Here is a 21,485-nt window from a genome sequence, read left to right as displayed (position 1 = left end):
CTCTGCATCCCAGGCCTTGTGGACGAAATATCTCTCATTTCCTGGACAGGCAGAAAAAAGGCCTCATTCCTGTACTGCTGTGTAATAAACAACTGCATCCAGGTCAGATAGTGAGAAGGAGTGCAGGCGGGCTCTGAAGGTCAGGAGAGAAAGGTCACTGTGTACTCGCAACTATCTCTCTCCCCAGTGCTCTGATTTGACAGGAAGCTTTCATTTGTGCCACCACCCATGGCAGGCCAAATCCTGTGCACTTATCTTGCCTTTGTGAGACTATATACCAGTGTTCAGATACAGTTCTCAATATAATTCAAAAGTCCTTCTGGCAGACAACTAGGGCACTGAAGCTCATGAAATGTTTCATTGAGGGCGATGTTGGGCCTATGATGCTTCTCCTAGGTTTTTGCAAGCTTGGGAAATCCAAGCACATATCTGATATCACAAAGCTTCCTGTCTTCTAGGGCTGGTGAATCACATCAGGTTTTGAAACTTTTGACCTCTCCTAGTTTGGCCCTGGGTGGCTAGCTTTTGGGGACACGGGGCTAAGGTGTTGACCATGATCTCAGTGAAGAAGCCTGGTACCTTACCATTTTGTGTAACAGCATCACTCATAATCTGTGTGTGTGTGTGTGTGTGTGTGTGTGTGTGTGTGTGTGTGTGTGTGTGTGTGTGTGTGTGTGTGTGTGTGTGTGTGTACGTGTGCGGGCATGCGTGTGGGCCCATTCACCATTCTTGGAAGTTGAACTCAGGACTTAAGCACTGTACCTAGATTTTCTTGTACAAGGATAGTCCTCTCTTACTTGAGCCACAGAACCACTTCAGGATTTTTTTTATTGATGTGGTCCTGAGAAATCAAACCCAGGGTTTCATATATACAAAGCACTCTACTCCTAAGGCACATTCCCAGCCCTCTATTTCAGGTTTGTTATTTTCTTTCTGTCGTTTTTTATTGTTGTAGTAGTTGATGTCTAGGCATGGGTGCTGTCCTTGAGCTATTCAGCTCATGTCTTGTGCTCTACTACTTGAGCCAAAGCGCCATTTCAGCTTTTCTGGTGGTCCATTGGAGCAAAGTGTCTCCAGGACTTTCCTGCCCAGGCTAGCTTTGAACCATGAACCTCAGATCTCATCCTCCTGAGTAGCTAGGATGACAAACATGAGCGTCAATCAGTCAGCTTCTACTTCAGTTTTCTTAGTGGTGAATTGGAGATAGTCTCATGGGACCTTTTTGCCTGGGATAGTTTGGAACCCAGATCCCCAGATCTCAGCATCCTGAGAAGGCAAGATGACAGACCTCCGCTATAGACCCCTAGGCCATGGCTTCTGGTGCAAGGGGCTCCTTGGCTCCACATGGTGGAGTGCTAGCCATGAGCCCAAGAGGTAAGGGTCAGTGCCTAGGCCCCTAGTTCAAGGTTCATGACTGAGAAAATACAAAACAAAACAATTTTCCGCAGGAGACAACTCACTAGTCTTCAGTAATAGGTCCCTGCCATGGGGACCTATCTGAGCCTCAATATTCTTGTCTGCATAATCATCTCAGTTGTGGAGCTCTTACAAGGACAAGTTGAAAGAATGCACCCTGTGAAAGACACAGCACATGGCATTCTTTGCATGACTCAGCACACAGCATCTTGTGAAAGTCTCAGCACCCAGCACCCAATGAAGGACTCAGCACACTCCACCTTGTGAAGGACTCAGCACATAGCACCATTGCACGTGCAGGACTCAGCACAGATCACTCGATGAAGGACTCAGCACAAAGCTCTGTTCCACAAGCTATAATTAGAATTAAGGTGGTTTCACATTCTTCAAGGAACATTTCATATCTAATAGTTTAGTGGGGTGTTTTTATTTTGGGGGAGGTAAGTTATGGTGCTTGAGTTCAAAACATGGGGATACGGTTCTAATAACATTTTTTCAAGGCTAGTGTTCTACCATTTCAAGCCATATTTCAAAGATTCTAGCAGACTTCCTGCCAGGATTTAAAGCCCCCAAGCAGCCAAGATGTCGCGGGTAAGGCAGAGTAATCCAGGATGATGGGGGTAACCCATGGAGCTGGGTTACAGCAGTTTACATCTGGCTAAGTCAGGTTAGGTGACAGCTGTCAGCACCAGACTCCTAGCTTTCTCTGTGATGAGGTATTTGATGTCCTGTCCTTCTATAGTTGCAGTGAGTATATTCTACCTTTTTAAAAAAATTTTTTGGCAGTCCTGGGACTTGAGTAAGGGCTTTGACACTGTCCCTAAGCGTTTGTGCTCAAGGTTAGCACTCAGTTGATTGAAAGACAGCAGAACTTCTAGGTTTTCTTTTTATGTGGCACTGAGGGCTCGAACCCAGGGATTCGTGCTTACTAGTCAAGCACTCAACCAACGAGCCACAGGAGTGAAAGAGTTAAAATAGATAGAGGTTGCTGTATATAATTTTATATACACAAAAGATGTCTGTACATTATTAATTTATAGATAATATTACTACCAATTTTTAGGTATTAAATTATGTCTCCATTTAATCATGTGTCTCAGTTAACAATTAATAAAGCATTAATTAAAATTATAAGTACATACATCTGTACATAAATTACATATTTTATAGAATGTGACAGATGTCTATATAATTAAATTATGCATCATGTGTTACTACCAATTATTAGGTATTTATGTTTCCATGCAATTTTCATTCTATTAATGCTTAATAAAATATTAAACTTAATCCATATCCTACAATTAGTGTGTCTAATTTTATCCTAGAATGATTCACTACTAATTCAATCTGTTTTTCATTTATTGTAGTGACAATTCTTCCACCAATGACATTTTTTACATTTATGACATCCTATTACATAGCATATATATTTGCATCTGAATTATACATCCTGTCACTGAGCACTTTTCAAAGAAAAAGAAAATATGTGTCACGCTCGGCTTCTTCCTCCTCGATTACATTTTTGGCATTACTGGGATCTAAATTCAGGGCCTAGAAGGCTCAATTCATGAATGGGTGACTGTCAGCACAGAAGCCTCTAGCCAATTCATCTGCCAGGCAGTTCCCAGGCCCTGAGATCGAGCCCCATATGTTGACCACATATTGCACTTAGTGTAGTTATTCATTTTATTTTTTGTTTTATTAATTTATTTACTATTTATTTTATTGATTTTTATTACACATGAAATATTTACTCCATATATTACATAAGATATAGATTTGCCTATGTATGAAACTTCATACCTTACACCCAGGACTTTCAAAGAATTGGAAAACATATGTCACCATGGGATTCTTACTCCATGATTCAATTTTTGTGAGTGCTGGCATTAGAACTCACAGCCTGTAAGTCCCAATTCATGAATGGGTGAGTGTCAGGACGCTAGCCTGGGGCATATTGAGCTAACAAGCATTTCTAGCACCTGAGATTGAGCCCCAGGGGCTGACAAGATAAGAACAGATTGACATGCAGATGGTAATACACAAATAAATATAGATCTTTATAGAGTGCCAGTGATGTCTATACATTATTTATGTATATAGACTGCATTTCTGCCAATTCTTGGGTATTTATTATGCCTCCATGTAATTAGTATTCTTGTTTTCATCCTTAATGAATTATTAATAAAGCAACCAGTGTCCCAAAACTATTGCATCCATGTAATTAATACTATTCTTTGAATGTGTCAAAAATATTCATTAAAATCCATTGGTCTCCTAAAATCACTCCATCTAATTGTATAGTAGTATTCAGAAACAACTAATTCAACTTTGCCATTCATAATCTTCCATCGGTAATCCTATGAATAGGAACGAGATTCTTAGGTTCTCCCTTCATTGGTAGGGGTCAGGACTGTGCTTCAAACACATGGTCTATGTTGCCGTGTTGGCCTAAGGCTTCCCTGGTGGCCCACCAGCCTTCAGCAATGCCAGGTTATCAACATTTTGCAGCCGTGTCATTCAGACCCAGGATGATCACTTTGCAAAGAAAACAAATGTAAAACTGGTAAGTTGCCAGTTTTTATTTTTCTGTGTCGCATTATTTATTATTGTTTTCCTGTCAGCATTTGAGGCCCAGGAACCCAGGTTTGGCTGAGTCCAGTGGTTGCACCCCAGCCTAGAGTGATCAATGCTGAGGCAGAATTGCCACTACCTGAGATCAAGCCCTGTGCTTGACAAAATAAAAATACATACATATATACATTAAAATATTTAAAATATTATGAGGCTCCTTGGCTTGGAATTCAGGCCATTGTTTTTGCCAGGCCTGGGATTTGAACTCAGGATGTGGGTAAATCTCTAGCACTGTGGGGGATGGGAAGATCACCGGGCTGGAAGACAAGAAAGCCAGGCCTGTTTCCAGGGCCTGAATTCAAATCCTAGCACTTGAAAAAATAATATTCGTATATATTTGAAATACATGATTCATATTTACATACACATGCTTATTGCATATTGTAGTTAGTGTATTCATTTTATTTTGTGTTTTATTTCTTATGTATTTGAGAGTGAGCATGATTACACATATAACATTTTGCATCCTATTACATAAGACATAGCTTTGCCTATGTATTCTACATCATTCCTGAGACCCAGGACTTTCACTGATACAGAAAACAAGTGGAACAATTGGCTTTTCGAACAGGATTAAGTTTCTGGCAATTCTCTGACTTGAACTCAGGGCCTAGCAGGCCCACTTCATGAATGGTTAAATGTTAGCACACCAGTCTGATGCAAGTGAAGTTGGCCGGGCAATTTGAGGACCTGAGATCAAGCCCTAGGAATGGCCAATATATAAACAGGTAGATGTTTAGATTGCAGTGTTTGTGTGTGTGTGTGTGTGTGTGTGTGTGTGTGTGTGTGTGTGTGTGTGTGTGTGTGTGCATGTGTGTGTGCATTTACATATGTGTATGCATCTATAAATATATACAGAGAGAGACAGGCATTTATGTAGAATCTAGTGTATAACCCAATATAAAGAGTGTTGTCTGTACCTTATTTTTATATATTCTATTACTACCAATTATTTGGTATAAAATTATGCTTCCAATTATCATGGTAGAAGAATTAACAAAGTATTAATTAATCAATGACATATATTTATTGCATACAATCTTATACTGGAATGACTAGCTAGTTAGTAATTCAATTAATACATGTCAAATATTCTATTAATGTTCCTATAGATAGGAACGAGTTTCCTAGGATCTTCAGCTGTGTGTAGGAGGCAGTTCTAGGATCGATCTCAGTGCCTAGGTGTCTGGGTTTGGCTCAGGCTTCACTGACAGCCCCCCAGCCGTCATCCATGCAAGGTCACATACAATTTTCAAGCCAAGTCATTGAGACTCAGGAGGGTCACAGTGCTAAGGAAACAAAAGTAAAAACTGTTGTGTAACATTTTCTGGTTTTTCCTCCTCCATTTTTGTAGGTTTAATGTATTTTTGCCAGTGCTGGGAGTTGAACTCTGGTCCTAGGATCCCTGGATCATCTGTAGGTGAAAAAGCTGCACCCCAGCCTAGGGTAATCATGATTTAAGACACAATAAAATGTTTCCTTGAGCAAAAGGAGCTCAGGGAAAATGACTAGGCTCACAGTTCAAGCCCAGGACCTGCCACAAAAAAAGAGCCTGTAACTCCATGTGTCTGTGTATGTATGCATGTATTTGTATCAGTGAAGATCCAGAGTTGCCATGAAGAAAGGCACCCAGCTAGGAAATTTGCTTTGAATAGAATGATTTCATAGCACAGAGAGTGCTTTCAAGACAATCCATGTTTCGGGGCTCCCATGGTGTTCCCAGTGTAGCCTGAGGGGTCTCCATACCCCAGGCTACCAGAGGAAGTTGGCTTCATTGTTGGAACAGGCGGACAAAAAGCTTCACTCCTGTAAAGCTGCATAACAAACAATTCATCCGGGCCAATTAATGAGGATGAATGTGCACAGGTTCTGATGGTCAGGAGAAAAAGGCCTGTTTGTACCCCCAAGCTATCTCTCTCCCCAGTGGTCTTTTTTGATAGGAAACCTTCATTTGTGCCACCTTCTGTGGCAGGCCAAGTTCCCTGCACTCATCCTGTCTTTGTAAGACTATGTTTCAGTGTTGAAACAAACTGCTACAATTAATTCAAGTGTCCTTATGGCAGACAATTAGGGAGCTGAACATAATGGAATGATATATTATTGGCAAAGGTGCCTCCATGTGGTGTGTGTGTGTCTGTGTGTGTGTGTGTGCATACACCATTCCTGGTGTTTGAACTCAGGACCTAACTGAAGAGCTAAAGTAATTCCGTTTTAAGATCAAGCCCCCTGAGCTCTGCTGTCCTCAAAGTAACCCCCAAAGAGAGCTGTGCTGCCAAAGAGAAAAATAGTTCTCAGAAAAACCGCAGGTTGCCACCAACCCTGCCCACCCTTAAAGAACAGAACAGTTGCCCAGGTGTTCCAGCTGAAAAAGGGAAGTGTGATCAAGGTGGAAATAAACCCCCTGAACTTGTGAACTTGCTTGTGTGGAAACCCCCTAAACTTGTTTGTTTGATACTATAAAAGCTGTGTCAATTTTATGCTTGGGGCCTCTTAGCATCACCAGTTACCAAGTGCACAGAGGACCAAGCTCCAGCTTGCAATAAACGACTCATGGTTTCTGGTGGTCTGAGAGGGGGCATCCGAAAACTGGGCACTTTATGTGGGAGCTTGTCCGGGATAGACCCCCCCATAAGCCACACAGATACTTGATCAGCGAGTCGTCCAGCTAGCCGATAAGAGGGGGTGCAGCTGCTTTATATTGAGTGTTTTGTGTTTGATTTGCAAGTAGGGTTTTGGAGCTGGCAAGAAACGTTGGTGGACGTGCTACAAGGTAGCCAGCAGGCAAGTTGAAGACATTCCCTGGGCCCTTGGGGAAGCCCTCCCCAGTGGGGTCTTGCTTGACTCTGTCGTCTTTTGGACCATGACTTGTCCGCCCTCTGCCACTCTGGGTGAAGGGAGATTATCCACCTCCCGGGTAGGGACTTACCGGCCTCCGCCATCCTTTGGAACAGGAACTCGTCTGGCCTCCACCACCGTGGCTTAGGGGTGGATTGGAGCTTGAGATCAACACGCATGCTCTCTTTGTCTCATTTGTAGTTGCCATTTTAATTCAGCGCCTCTCTTTCTTTCCTTTCCTTGTTGATTTTACTTTCATTTTCGGATCAGCGGGCATCCTGGAGCCTCCCGAATGGGGTGGCCAGAGGCTCCTTTCACCTCAGCCGCTCTCCCATTTTAATACTTTTGGAATTTTAGGATGACATCAAAGGTTGACTTATTCTCTAGAAGAGGAGGCAGTGGGGAAAGGGAGAACCTGCAGGATCTAGCAATAACTTTGAAAGGGGCCTGCAGGGAAAACTCGCAGCCAGATGAATCTGCCACTGACCACCAAGTGCCACCAGCAAGATCTTAGCCTCGGGCCTTGGCCCAGAGGGTCTAAGTATGGGGGGGGGGAGACAGTCAGAGGGGATGGCTTCCAGGGTCTTTTTTCCCTTGCCCCAAGATGACCTTGGAAGGCCCCTGGGTCAACATTTGCAGGAATCTAAAAAAAAAAAAAGAAATCGTCTGATGGTGAGATGTTGCCCAATTCACGGAGATCTGATTTTGTCTTTGTGGCCACTTGTCTGTCTTGTTTACTTTGTGTCGTTTCTGTTCTATTTTTGAGGTGCAGAAATTCTAGGTGAGGGTGGCCAGCTCACTCAGCAGATTCTGAATTCAGCTTGCTGAGTGAGAATGGTGCAGTTCTGGTAGGAATGAACTGAGGGCCCATTAGTCCCCAACTCAGCATTTGGCTGTTGTCTAGTTCTGTTTTAGAATTGGTACCTGTTTTAAGTGTGGATTCTTGGTTTTTGTGTTTATTTATATTTTTGTTATTTATTTGAACATCTCTGGGGAAATAAAAGTTCCAGGCTCTGGCTGGGCTCAGCCACAGACCTGCTATGCTTGCCTCACTGTGAGGTGTGAAAAGTTGCTGGACTAGTCTGGTTCCTTTCAGGCCTTGGGCTGCTTTTTCTCCTTGTGGAGGCTGCCTGAGCGGAGGGTGTGGAAGGCTATGCACCTGGTTTGGATTTTTCAGCAAGTCCTGACAATGTAACAATTTGTAAAGTGCTCTTGTCTAAAATTGGATAAAATTCAGGCCAGTTTAGTTTCAGGTGACCCCTTGAACCAGCCCTTCTCCAACAGGTGGATTCAAAAGATCCGTTGATGAATTGCCTTGCTAAACAAGCAAGCCCTGGGAAAATGAAGCTTAACAAAGGTACTTAGTTTAAAAAAATACTGTCTTAAATTTTTGTTAAAAAACTTTAAAAAAATCTATGTAAAACTGATTTTGATTTTTGCATGATTTAAGATCTGTGTGTTTTCTATGTGTTTGTAAACATGTTCAAAATAAAAATTGTCATCATGCTGTAAAAATTGGGTGAGTTTAAGTTTAAAATGTAAAAGGTTAAGAGGTTTAGACATTACTAAAAATTTAAAAAATTTTTCACATTTTTTAAATGGCTTTTTAAGGATTCCTTAAAGTAAAAATTATAAAATCTGTTATTTTAAATTTTAATATTTTAAAATGCTTTGGCAGTTTGGGATTTAGTTCCCTTGGCTAAAATTTCAAGATAAATATTAAAAATTTAAATGTAAAGGTCAATTTAGCACTGTTACAAAACATGAGCTATTCTGTCTGTCTAAAACTGTATTTTATTCAAACCTCCCTCCCCCAAAAAAGGGAAAATTTAGAAGACTACCTAAGATCTATATTTAGGGGTGAGGCTGAACAGGCGGAAATGTAGTTAAGCTGGTCATGTGTGGTGGAACCGGCCCTGGTGGGGGCTTCATAGATGGTGGGACTGGCCCTGGGAAGAGTCCACACATGGTAAAAGAGGGCAAGCTAGCACAAACGCAGTTCATCTAACCTTAAAGAGTCAGATTGGGTGCGTGCCCATTCCATAGGAGGAGCTGAGTTGCCTATCTTTGTTCTGTCCCTTTTCCCTGCAGATAGACCCTGAAAACATCATGGTTAAAATGAGTGATGTGATGATCTGATTAGTATTGCTAAAACTTCCCTTTGTATGTGTTAAAATTAAAATTAAAAAGGCCTTCAAAAGAGGGTTAAAAAGTTTATTTGTATAATGTAACTTGCTTTCAATGATGTTCTACAATTAGGATGTTTTTAAAAGTTATAAAAGTGTTAAGCCAATCTTCTTGGCATAGTAACGGTGATTGTAATTCTTTTTTTTCTAGATTATTATTTGTTTTTATTGTGAAAATACTGTAGAAAGGGGTTACAATTACATGGCAAGATAATGAGTACATGTCTTATCAAGCATTGTAGCCTCCTCCTTTGTTTCCCCTTCCCATCCCATCCTTCCCCTATCCCCCCATCCAAGCCTCCAATCACCGCCCACCAAAGTTTTAAAGTTCATTTTGGACATAACGACTTGTACATCTCATTGTTGCAATATTTCCACCTGTATCCCTATATAAACGATTCGTTTTTTCCCTTACCCTCCACAAATTATACTAAAATCAAATACAGTGAAACCAGGGGTTATACAATGGGGGAGGGACATACAAAGCAACAAATATATCATATTATAAATGTGTTAGAAACAATCGCATGAAAGAAAACAGCATTTGAGTACATATTTAGGGTTCATTTCCCTAACATAAATTTATCTGAGGTTTTCTGCTTGATTCAGACATATACTATTTACTGGAAATAAGGAAAACCATGGGACCTATATTTCTTTGGGCCTGGCTTACTTCACTGAATATAATTTTTTCCAAGTCTTTCCATTTCCTAACAAATGGGGCAATGTCATTCTTTATGATGGATGCATACAATTCCATTGTGTGTGTGAGTGTGTGTGTGTGTGTGTGTGTGTGTGTGTGTGCGTGTGTGTGTAGATAGATAGATAGATAGATAGATAGATAGATAGATAGATAGATAGATAGATAGATATAGATATAGATATAGATATAGATATATCACATTTTCTTGATCCATTCATCTACTGAGGGTCATCATGGTTGGTTCCATATCTTAGCTATGGTAAATAATGCTGCAATAAACATATCGTGCTGGTACCTTTAGTGTGGTCTTGTTTGTAAGCATTTGTGTAAATGCCCAAAAGTTGAATTGCTGGGTCATAGATGAGCTCTATGTGGAGTCTTTTGAGGAACTTCCATACTCCTTTGCAAAGAGGTTGAACAACTTTACACTCCCACCAACAATGCAGTAGGGTTACCTTCTGTCCACATCTCCTCCAGCATCTGTTGTTATTAGAGTTCTTGATTATAGCCATTATACCTGGGACGACATGGTATCTCAATGTTGTTTTGATTTGCATTTCTTTTATGGCTAGGGAGGTTGAGCATTTCTTAAAGTATGTATTGGCCCTCTTTCATTCCTCTTCAGAGAAGTTTCTCTTTAAGTATTTAGCCCACTTACTTATTGGGCAGTTGTTTCTTTGAAGATTTGTTGTTGGGGGATTTAATTTTTTGAGTTCCAGGTCTATTTTAAATATGAGACCCTTGTGCGTTGTATGGCTAGTGAAGATCTTCCCCCAATCCGTGGGCTGTCTATTGATCTTGCAAGCTATGTCCTTTGCCATGCAGAAGCTCTACAATTTCATGCAATTTGTCCAACTTTTCTTTAATTTGTTATGTTTCTGAGTCTCTATTAAGAAAATTTCAGCCTGTGCCAAGGAGACAAATGGTTTCTCCTATTCCATCCTGTAATGTTTTCAGAGTGTCTGCTTTGACTCTGATGTCTTTGATCCATTTGGACTTGATTCTCATGCAGGATGATATATAAGCATCTAGTTTAGCTTTCTACAAGTAATTAACCAAGCCAGCACCATTTACTGAAGAGGCTGTCTTTCTTCCATTCTATTTTTTATCTCCTTTATTGAAGATTAGATGGCTATAGGTCTGTAGGTTCATTTCTGGGTTTTCAATTCTATTTCATTGCTTATAAGGTCGGTTCTTGTGCCAGTAGCAAGCTGTTTTGATTACTATGGCTTTGATTACTATGGCTTTATAGTCGAGTTTGAAATTTGGTGTTGATATTCCTCCAGCACAATTCTTTCTGTTGAGGATAGTTTTAGTTATTCGGGTTCTTTTATTGTTCAATATGACTTTTTGGATTGCCTCTTCTATTTCTTTGAAGAATGTGGTGGAAACTTTTATAGGTGTCGCATTGAATTTGTAGATAGCCTTGGCAAGTATTGCCATTTTCACCATGTTGATCTTTCCAATCCAGGAGCATGGGAGCTTTTGCCACTTCTAAATTCTGTTTTGATTTCCTTTTTCAAGTTTTTAAAGTTTTCATCATTGAGGTCCTTCACTTCTTTGGTTAAGTTAATTCCTAGGTATTTTATTTTTTGTTGTGCTATTACAAATGGAGTCGCTTTCCTAATTTCATCAACACTTTACTCATTGTTGCCATACAGAAAAACCATTGATTTTTGGAGGTTAATTTTATACCCTGCTACTTTGCCAAAGTTTTTAATCAACTTGAGTAATTTGGGAGTGGAGTCTATGGGATTGTTTAAATACAAGATCATGTCATCTGCAAAGAGGGAGAATTTTATTTCTTTTCTCCCTATTTGGATCACCTTTATGTTTTCATCTTGTCTTATTGCTGTAGATAAGAATTCTAATACTAGATTGAAGAGAAGTGGTGATAGTGGACATCCTTGTCTTGTTCCTGAGTTAAGAGGAAATGACTTTAGTTTTTCACCATTAAGTATAATGCTGTCTGTACTTTTGCCATATACAGCCTTTATTGTATTGAGGAATGTTCCATGGATTCCAAATTTTTCCAGAACCTTCATCAGAAAGGGGTGTTGGATCTTGTCAAATGCTTTTTTTTTTTGCATATATTGAGATAACCATGTGGTTCTTATCCTTGCTCCTGCTTATGTGATAAATTATATTAATTGCTTTGCGAATATTGACCCAGCTTTGTATCCCTGAAAGGAATCCTGTTTGATCGTGGTGTATGATTTTCTGGATGCGTTGTTTAAGACGATTGGCCAAAATTTTGTTGAGAAGTTTTGCATCAATGTTCATCAAAGTAATGGGTCTATAGTCCTCTTTCTTTAATGAGTCCTTGCCTGGTTTTGGGATGAGGGTTATCATAGCTTCATAGAATGAGTTCAGTAGTGAACTTTCTCTTTCAATTTTATTTAAGAGTTGGAGAAGTATTGGTGTGGGCTCTGTTTTGAAGGCCTTGTAGAATTCCACTGTAAAACCATCTGGTCCTGGGCTTTTCTTAGATGGGAAGTCTCTTATTGTTGTTTCTATGTCAATCCTTGATATGGGCCTGTTAAAATGCTTTAACTCATTTTTTTTTGGCATGTCAGTATTTGCTAGGAAAAGTTCCATTTCTGCCAAGTTTTTAAACTTATTAGCATAAAATTTTTAGAAGTATTCCCTTATAATGTTCTGTATCTTGGTTGTTTCTGTGGTGATGTTTCCATTCTTATCTCTGCGTTTATTTATTTGGGTTTGTTCTCTTCTTTTTTGATAACATTTGCTAAGGGTCTGTCAATTTTATTAATTTTTTTGAAGAATCAACTCTTTGGTTTGTTGATTCTTTCTATATTTTTTGATTCTAATACATTTAATTATGATTTAATTTTAATTATTTCTTTCTGTCTACTGGATTGGGGTTTATCTTGCTCCTCTTTTTCAAGGATGCTCAGATGTTTCATTAAATTGTTGGTTTCAGATCTCTCCAATTTGTTGATGTAGGAACTCAGAGCTATAAACTTGCCTCTGAGTATTGCCTTTGCTGTGTCCCAGAGAAGCTGGTATTTGAATATTCATTTTTGTTGAATATCATGAACATTTGCATTTCCTTTCTCATCTCTTCCATGACCCACTCGTGAATCAGCAGTGTGTTGTTCAGCCTCCATGTATTACAGGATTTTCTTTGGTGGCTTTTGGTGTTGAGCTCTAATTTTATTCCCTTGTGGTGTGAGAGAATGCAAGGTATAACTTCAATGTTTCTGAATTTGGACAAGTTTGCTTTGTGGCCTAAAATATGGTCTATTTTGTAAAATATTCCTTGTGCTGCTGAGAAAAACATATATTCTGATGCTGCTGGGTGGAATATTCCGTAGATGTTTGTTAAATCTAGGTGATCTATGCAGGTTTTTAGATCTGCGTTTTCTCTGTTGAGTTTTTCTGAATTTATCTATCTAGTGGGGAAAGTGGTATGTTAACGTCCCTAACAATTCAAGTCTTTGGAGATATTGGGATTTGGGGGAAAATAGTGTTTCTTGCATAATTTTGGGTGGTCTGTTGTTTGCTGAATTGTGATTGTAGTTCTTGCATTAAGAATAAATTGCCATATGATTTTAAAAGTTTTAATGTGTATTTGTTTTAAAACAAGCAGCCAAGAGACTTCCAGATTTTTCTGTGCATTTGATAGTGTAGAATTGAACCTAAGGCTTCATATACTGAGGCAAACCCTCTACCACTGAGCCCAGGAATGACAAATGTAGAAATAGATATGTAGATTGTTACATATACATATATATATGTAAGCATATATATATATATATATATATATATATATATATATGTATAAAACAAGACAGAGATGCCGGTATATTATCTAATTATATATACTATATTACTACCAATTATCGATAAGTTATTCATTTATTTATTTAAATATTATGGTTAAATACATAACAAAGTATTAATTGAAAATTAGTCAATGTACTATAATTATTGTGTATAATTTTATAATATAATCATACACTAGCTACTAATGTAATTATTACTTTACAACATTCCATTCTTATGGATGTATATCGGAATGTGTTTCTTAGGATCTCCCTCCATTCATAGTTGGCAGTCCTGGGATTCGCACCCCAGGCTTAGGTTGTTGGTTTGGGCTATGGCTTCCCTGATAGCCCACCAAACTTCAGCAGTGCAAGGTCATGTACACTATCTGGGCCCTGTCATTTAGACCCAGGATGGTTGCAATGCAAAGGATAAAACAATGTAATACTACCTTCTGGAACTTCCCAGTTTTGTACTTCTCCTATTTTCCCCCCTCTGTTTTTTTTTTCTTTTTTTCGGTTTTGGGGCCAGAACTCTGGCTCTGGTGTTGTATCTCAATTCTTCAGCTCAAGGCTATCACTCTACCACTTAAGCCATAGCGGTACTTCTGGCTTTTTTCTGCTTATGTGGTGTTGAAGAATCGAACCCAGGGCTTTATGCATGCAAGGCAATCACTATATTACTGAGCTTTTTTCCCAGCACTTCTCCTTTTTTGCCAGTCCCAAGATTTGAACTCTGGTCCTAGGATCTCAGGAAAGGCTGTGGGTCCAGAGGCTGCACCCCAGCCTAGGATGATCGAAGCTGAGGCAGAGTTGTCACAAGCTGAGTTCAAGCCCCAGTCCTGGCCAAGAAAATCAAGGCTCTGGCTTGGAATTTGAAACATTTTTCTGGCAGGCCTGGGAATTGAACTCAAGGTCTGGGTAACTCTGTGGCACTGTTGGGGAGAGTAAGCTCACCGTCGTTGAAGACAAGAATTTCAGCCCAGTTTCCAGGGCCCGAATTCAAGCCCCAGCACTGAAAAAAAATATTCGTATATGAGATCTATTTACGTATATGGGTTTATTCCATATGACATTTATTACCCTTATTTTTTATTTTATTTAGTATTATTAAATATACAATATTTATTTCATTTATTACATTTTATCACATGGATGTATTTGCATAAGGATTATAGATCATACTGAGACCCAGGACTTTCACAGAGAAGGAAAAACATGTGTCAAAATTGGCTTCTGACTCAACATATAAACTTCTGGCAATGCTGAGATTTTAATTCTCAGCCCACAATGCCCAATTCATGAAAGGGTCAGTTGTACTACAAAAGCCTTTGGCAAACTGAGCTGCCAGCCAGTTCTGTGGAACAAGCCATAGTAATGGCTGATAGATATAGATAAAGATGTGGATATAGATAGATAGACTGACAGAGAGAGAGAGTGAGAGATAGATAGATAGATAGATAGATAGATAGATAGATAGATAGATAGATAGATAGATAGATAAATAGATAGATAGATAGATGTGTAGTTTGCAATATATATGAGAGAGAAAATGTGAGGATATTAAATTATACATTTTATGAATTATTATTAAATTATGCCTCCAGTTAATGAAGTAGCATTAATGTCAAAGTAGTCAGTATTCTTTTTTTTTTTTTTTTTTTTTTTTTTTGTCGGCCCTGGGGCTTGAACTCTGGGCCTGGGCGCTGTCCCTCAGCTCTTCAGCTCAAGGCGAGCGCTCTACCACTTGAGCTACAGCGCCACTTCCGGTTTTCTCGTGGTTTATTGGAGATAGGAGTCTCACGGTCTCCCCTGCCCGGGCTGGCTTTGAACCGCGATCCTCAGATCTCAGCCTCCTGAGTAGCTAGGATTACAGGCGTGAGCCACCAGCGCCCAGCTAGTCAGTATTCTTTAATTGGGAGAATCATACAAAGGAGCTCTAATGGAAGACATAACCAAATATTTTCCTGTGGCATTCTATAAGAGAATCATGAACTAATTGCAAATTTAATTGTTACTTTTGTAACATTCCATTAAGCATTCACATGAATAGGAAAGATTTTCTCAAGATCTCCCTCCATTTGTAGCTGGCAGTCCTGGCAATCAAACTCCAGGCCTCGGTAGTTTACTTCGAAATGCAAACCATTAGAATGACACTGTGAAGATTTCAGTTTGTCACAATGAAAAAAAGAACAAGAAGAACAGAAAGCCAGGTGTTATTTACTCCTGCCTTTAATTCTAGCTCTTCAGGAGTCTGTGAGGTAGAGAATGCCAGTTTGAATTCAGCCTGGACAGGAAGTTCACAGCACTCTTATTCGAAGTTATCAAAGGAATAAAAAATCGCCATGAATGGAGCAAAGCTCTACCCTTGAGCAAAAGATGCTCAGGCACAGTGCCTAGGCTCATAATACAACCCCCGGACCTGCCTAAAAAGAAACAAACAAAAAACCAGTGGCTCCATTTCTCCCCATGTATGTATGGATGTATTTTTATCGGTGAAGGTCCAGAGTCCTTAAGATGAAAGGCACCCAGCTAGGAAATTTGCTTTGAATAGAATGATTTCATAGCAGAGACAGTGCTTTCAAGACAGTAGATGTTCCGAGGCTCCCCTCACTGTTCCCATTGAAGCCTGAGGTTTTTCTCGGCACCAGGGACTGCTGAAGGAAGTCTGCCTCATTGTTGGAACAGGCAGACAAAAGGCCTCACTCTTGTACAGTTGTGTAACAAGCAACTCCATCGAGGCCGATTAGTGAGGAGGAGTGTGGCCTGGCTCTGAAGGCCAGGAGGAAAAGGCCTCTTTGTACCCCAAGCTATCTATTCTCCCCAGTGCTGTTTTGACAGGAAGCCTTCATTTGTGCCACCTCCAATGGCATGCCAAGTTCCCTGCACTCATCCTGTCTTTTTGTTAGACTATGTTCCAGTGCTGAAATAACCTGCTACAATTAATTCAAGCATCCTTCTGGTAGACAACAAGGGAGCTGAACCTAATAAAATGCTTCATTATTTGCAATGGTGTATTCCTAGGTTTCTGGAAGCTTGCTAAATCTAAGCACATGTTTAATATCACAATGCTTCCTGTGATTTAGGGCTGGTGAAGCTCATCAGGTTTTGAAACCTTTGACCTCTCCTAGTTAGGCTCTGGGTGGCTAGGTTTCAGGGATGAACACAGGGCCTGGGTGCTGACCATGAGCTCAGAACAGGAGCTCAGTGCTTTAACAGTTGTTTTCACAGCTTCACTTCTGGTATCTGTGTGTGTGTGTGTGTGTGTGTGTGTGTGTGTGTGTGTGTGTGTGTGTGTGTGTGTGTGTGTGTGTGTGTGTGTGTGTGTGTGTGTGTGTGTGTACATACACTTGTCCTGGAGCTTGAACTCAAGACCTGAACACTGTACCTGACTTTCTCCTGTACAAGGAAAGCACTCTACCACTTAAGCCACATAGCCACTTCAGACTTTTTTCTAGTGATGTGGTACTAAGGAATCAACCCCAGGGATTCATACATGCGAAACACTCTACCCCTAAGATACATTCCCAGCCCTCAACTTCAGGTTTATTTCTTTCTTCTCTTTGAAGTTGGAGGAATTGATGTCTAGGCCTGGGTGCTGCCCTTGAGCTCTTCAGCTAAAGTCAAGTGATCTATCTCTTGAGCTACAGCACCCCTGCAGGTTTTTGGTAGTTCACTGGAGAGAAGCCTTTCAAGGAATTTCATGCCCAGCCTGGCTTTGGGCTGTGATCATCAGCTCTCAGGCTCCTGAGTAGTTAGGATGACAGGTGCAGGTGCAAGTCACTGGCGCCCAGGTTCCACTTCATGTTTTTAAGTGGTGAATAGGAGATAGTAGTCTCCTAGGACCTCTTGTGTCTGGGATAGTTTGGAACCCAGATCATCAGGTCTCAGCTTCCTGAGTAGGCAGGATGACAGACCTAAGCTACAGATACCTAAACTGTAACACTCTGTTGCAAGGGGGTTCTTGGCTCCACGTGGTAGGGAGCTAGCCATGAGCCCAACAGGGAGGGATCAGTGGCTAGGCCCTGAGTTCAAGGTTCATTATCGAGAAAAATAAACCCAAACAATTGTTTGTAGGAGACAACTCACTAGAGTTAGGAAATACATAATTTTGGCCTTGATATGAGGATATATCTGAGCCTCAAATTTCTCATCTGCACAATCATCTTACTTGTGGAACTCTTATAAGAACTAGATGAAAAAAATGCACCCTGTAAAGGACTCAGCACACAACACATCATAAAGGAATCATCAAATAGCTGTATCCCACACACTGTCATTAGAATTAGAGTGCGTTCATCAGTATAACCATTCTTTCAGAATCACATCACAAACCATACAAAGTTCGCATCTAATGATTTTGAGGGGTGGGTTTTTTTGGAGGAGGTGGAGTCAGCCACAGGGATTGCATTGAAAGTTTGGGGGTACTGTCCTACGATCTTTTGCTCAAGGCTAGAGAATCTACCACTTTGAGCCACAGCTCAGAGTTTTGCTGACTTCCTGCCAGGGCTGGATTTTAAACCCATCAGGGTCAGATCTCAGTCCCCACGTATCTTGGATGACAGGGGTTAACGAGCCAGTGGCATCTGGTTCTGTGGAGCCATTTACCTCTGACTAAGTCAGGTTAGATGGCAGCTGTCAGCAACAGACTCCCGGCTTGCTCTATGATGAGGCATTTGCAGTGCTATCATTATATAGTTGCAGTAAAAATATAATATCTTTATTTGGTGCCATTCCTGGGTCTTGAGTAAGAGTCTAGACACCGTGCCTAAGCTTTTATGCTCAAAGCTAGTGCTCGGTCCCTTGAGCAACAGCAAGACTTCTGGATTTTTCTGTACACACGGTAGTGAGGTATCTAACCCAGGGCTTGTTCATACTAGGCGAGCACTCTACCACTGAGCCCCAGGAGTGACAAGTGTATAAACAGATAAATGTGTAGATTTGTAGATAGATAGACAGACAGTCAGACGGACGGACGGACAGACAGACAGACAGACAGACAGACAGACAGACAGACAGACAGACAGACAGACAGACAGAAAGACAGATAGATAGATGATAGATAGATAGATAGATAGATAGATAGATAGATAGATAGATAGATAGATAGATAGATAGATAGATAGATGTATATATGTGTGTGTGTGCATATGGAGAGAAAGGGAATGTGAGGATATTAAAATATATAAATATATTACCAATTATTAGTTATTAAATTATGCCTTCATTTAATGAAGTATCAAGTTGAATACTTATAAAATCATTAATTAAAAATTAGTCAGTATCCTTCCATTAGGGGAATCATACCATGGTGCTAGAATGGAAGATATAAATCCAATAATTATTCTGTGGCATTCTAAAATAAAATCATGGATTAACTGCAAATTTAATTATTACTTTTATAACATTCCACTAGCATTCACATAAATAGGAATGAGTTTGTCAGGATCTCCTTCCATTTGTGGGTGTCAGTCCTGGCATTCGAACTACAGGACTGGGTAGTTTATTTTGAATTCAAACCATTGGAATGACACCTGAAGATTTCAGATTGTTATGAATACAAAAAAGAACAACAAGAAGAAAAGAAACCCAGGAGCCAGGGGCTCGTGCCTGTAATCCTACCTCCTCTGGAGACTGAGATAGAGATCATGGGTCAAGCCAGGTTAGGGGAGGAAAGTTAGTGATGAACTACCAAAAGCCAGAAATGGAGCTGTGGCTCAAGTGGTTGAGTGCTAACCTTGAGATAAGAAGTTAAGAGACCAGAGTCCAGACACTGAGTTCAGGATCAAATACTGGCACAAAAAAAAAGTAAAGAAAAGCTTTCAGGAGCTCCTAGTCCACTGGGTAAAAGGTCAGATTAGCCGGGCACCGGGCTCACTCCTAGCTCCTCAGAAGGCTGAGATGTGAGGATTGCGGTTCAAAGCCAGCCTGGACAGGAAAGTCCAGGGGACACTGATCTCCAAGTAACCTCCAGAAAACCTGGCTCTGTAGCTCACGTGGTAACCTGAAGTGCTGGGGGACAGCACCCAGGCCCAGAGTTCAAGCCCCATGACCAACACCTGGACTGCTTGGACCTCACTCTGTGGCTCTAGGCAGGGAATTTTTCAGTGGGCCCCTGAGGGTCTCCCAATGTCTAGACGTCCTATAAGTCTTGAAAGCAGGCTATTTGGAGGCCATTGCCTGCAGAGCAGCCACAGTATCAGAGAAGGGTCAAGCCTTGGGGCATGGAGATCATCAGAATGGCATCTGTCATGGGTGCAAGGTGGATCTGAGCAGTAATTCGATGTCTCAGACCACGGTTCTGAGCCAGGAGGGGCAGGAGATGCAAGATGTCACACCAGGTACCACCCACTCATGCAGGTATCAGAAAAGTGTGAATTTGTCAGGCACACCTTGGGCAGGTGATGAGTTGAGCTCATGAAAGGCTTGTAGGCTCATGAATCCACAGCCAGCTGCTTGTAGCAGGCGCTATCCTAGGAGTCCCAGGGCTCAGAACCCTGCTTTCCTCACCAGTTATCGGGGGAGGAGGCGGGGGTAGATGAAGGTCAGCGATCTTGGGCTGATTACAAAGGAGCATCCCTAGTGTCCTTCCCTTGGTCCTGTGGCCCCGTGCATGGACGGAGGGGCAGGTTCCATGGAACATACTGGCATGGTCCAGACCCCTCAGCCCAAGAAGGACTTAGGGAGAAACCACTTTATCTGCCTTGAGAGTTTACTGTGACTATGCCTCAGGACTGCCCCCAGTTCTAGTTCAGCTCAGCTCATTATTAGCACCTTCGTGTGTGTGTGTGTGTGTGTGTGTGTGTGTGTGTGTGTGTGTGTGTGCATGTGCGCTTACGCATCTTGGTAATATGGCTTGAACTCATGGCCTGGTCTCTGTCCCTCACTTTTTTCATTCAGTCCAGTACTCTAACACTTGAGCCACAGTTTTTCTTCCAGCCTTCTTGTGGTTATTTGCAGAAGAGAGTCTCACAGACGTTTCTAGCTGGGCTGCCTCTGAATGGCAATCCTCAGATTTCAGCTTCCTGAGGAGCTAGGAATATGAGAGCATGAACTATTAGCATCTGGTCACACTTTCCTTCTTGGCTAACACAGACTACCTCTCTCCCAGCCAAGCACCCATCTATAGGTACCCCTCCAACCCCAGGCTTTAGACGAAATATAACCTCCTTCCCTGAGGATAAAGAAATGGAATTAGGTTTGAGCTTTATGTTCTCCACAAAATCAGGGTCTGGGGGGAGCTTATGTGGAGGTCACAGATCTAGGCCAGGGCAAGTAGACAGCTGTTAGAACAGAAGAGAGTATGAAAAGACATCCTTGCAGCTGGAGGCCAGTAGCTCATGCCTATAATCCTAGCTACTCGAAGTTGATACCTGAGGATCAATCAAGATTCAAAGCTAGCCTGGGAAGACTCTTATCTTCAATGAATCACCAAAAAGATGGGAAACAGAGCTACTGTATTTCAAGTGGTACAGCACCAACATGTGCAAATAAGCTAAAGGATACCAACTAGTTTCTGAGTTCAAGCCCTGGTACACACACACACACACACACACACACACACACACACACACACACACACACACACACACACACACACACACACACACACACATCTTTAACAGATGCCAGTGGCTCATACCAGCAATCCTAGCTACTCAAGATGCTGTGATCTTAGGATGGCAACTTGAAGCCAGCTCAGGCAGGAAAGTATGTGAGACACTTCTGTCTACTAAACTACTAAAAAAGATGAAAAATGAGCTATGGTTCAAGTGTTAAAGTGTTAGATTTGAGCAAAGGAATCTCAGGGACAGTGCCAATCTCTGACTTCCAGCTCTAAGATTTTTTTTAAAGACAACCCCACCACAATCAGGCCATAAATACAGATTTTGGTCATCCTAGATCTCACTTCTGCTCCAGCCA

The sequence above is a fragment of the Dipodomys merriami genome, unplaced genomic scaffold (assembly GCF_024711535.1).
Source record: "Dipodomys merriami isolate MVZ:Mamm:240054 unplaced genomic scaffold, mDipMer1.0.p SCAF_58, whole genome shotgun sequence".
In the NCBI taxonomy this organism is placed as follows: Eukaryota; Metazoa; Chordata; class Mammalia; order Rodentia; family Heteromyidae; genus Dipodomys; species Dipodomys merriami.
This window is presented reverse-complemented; position numbering follows the sequence as displayed.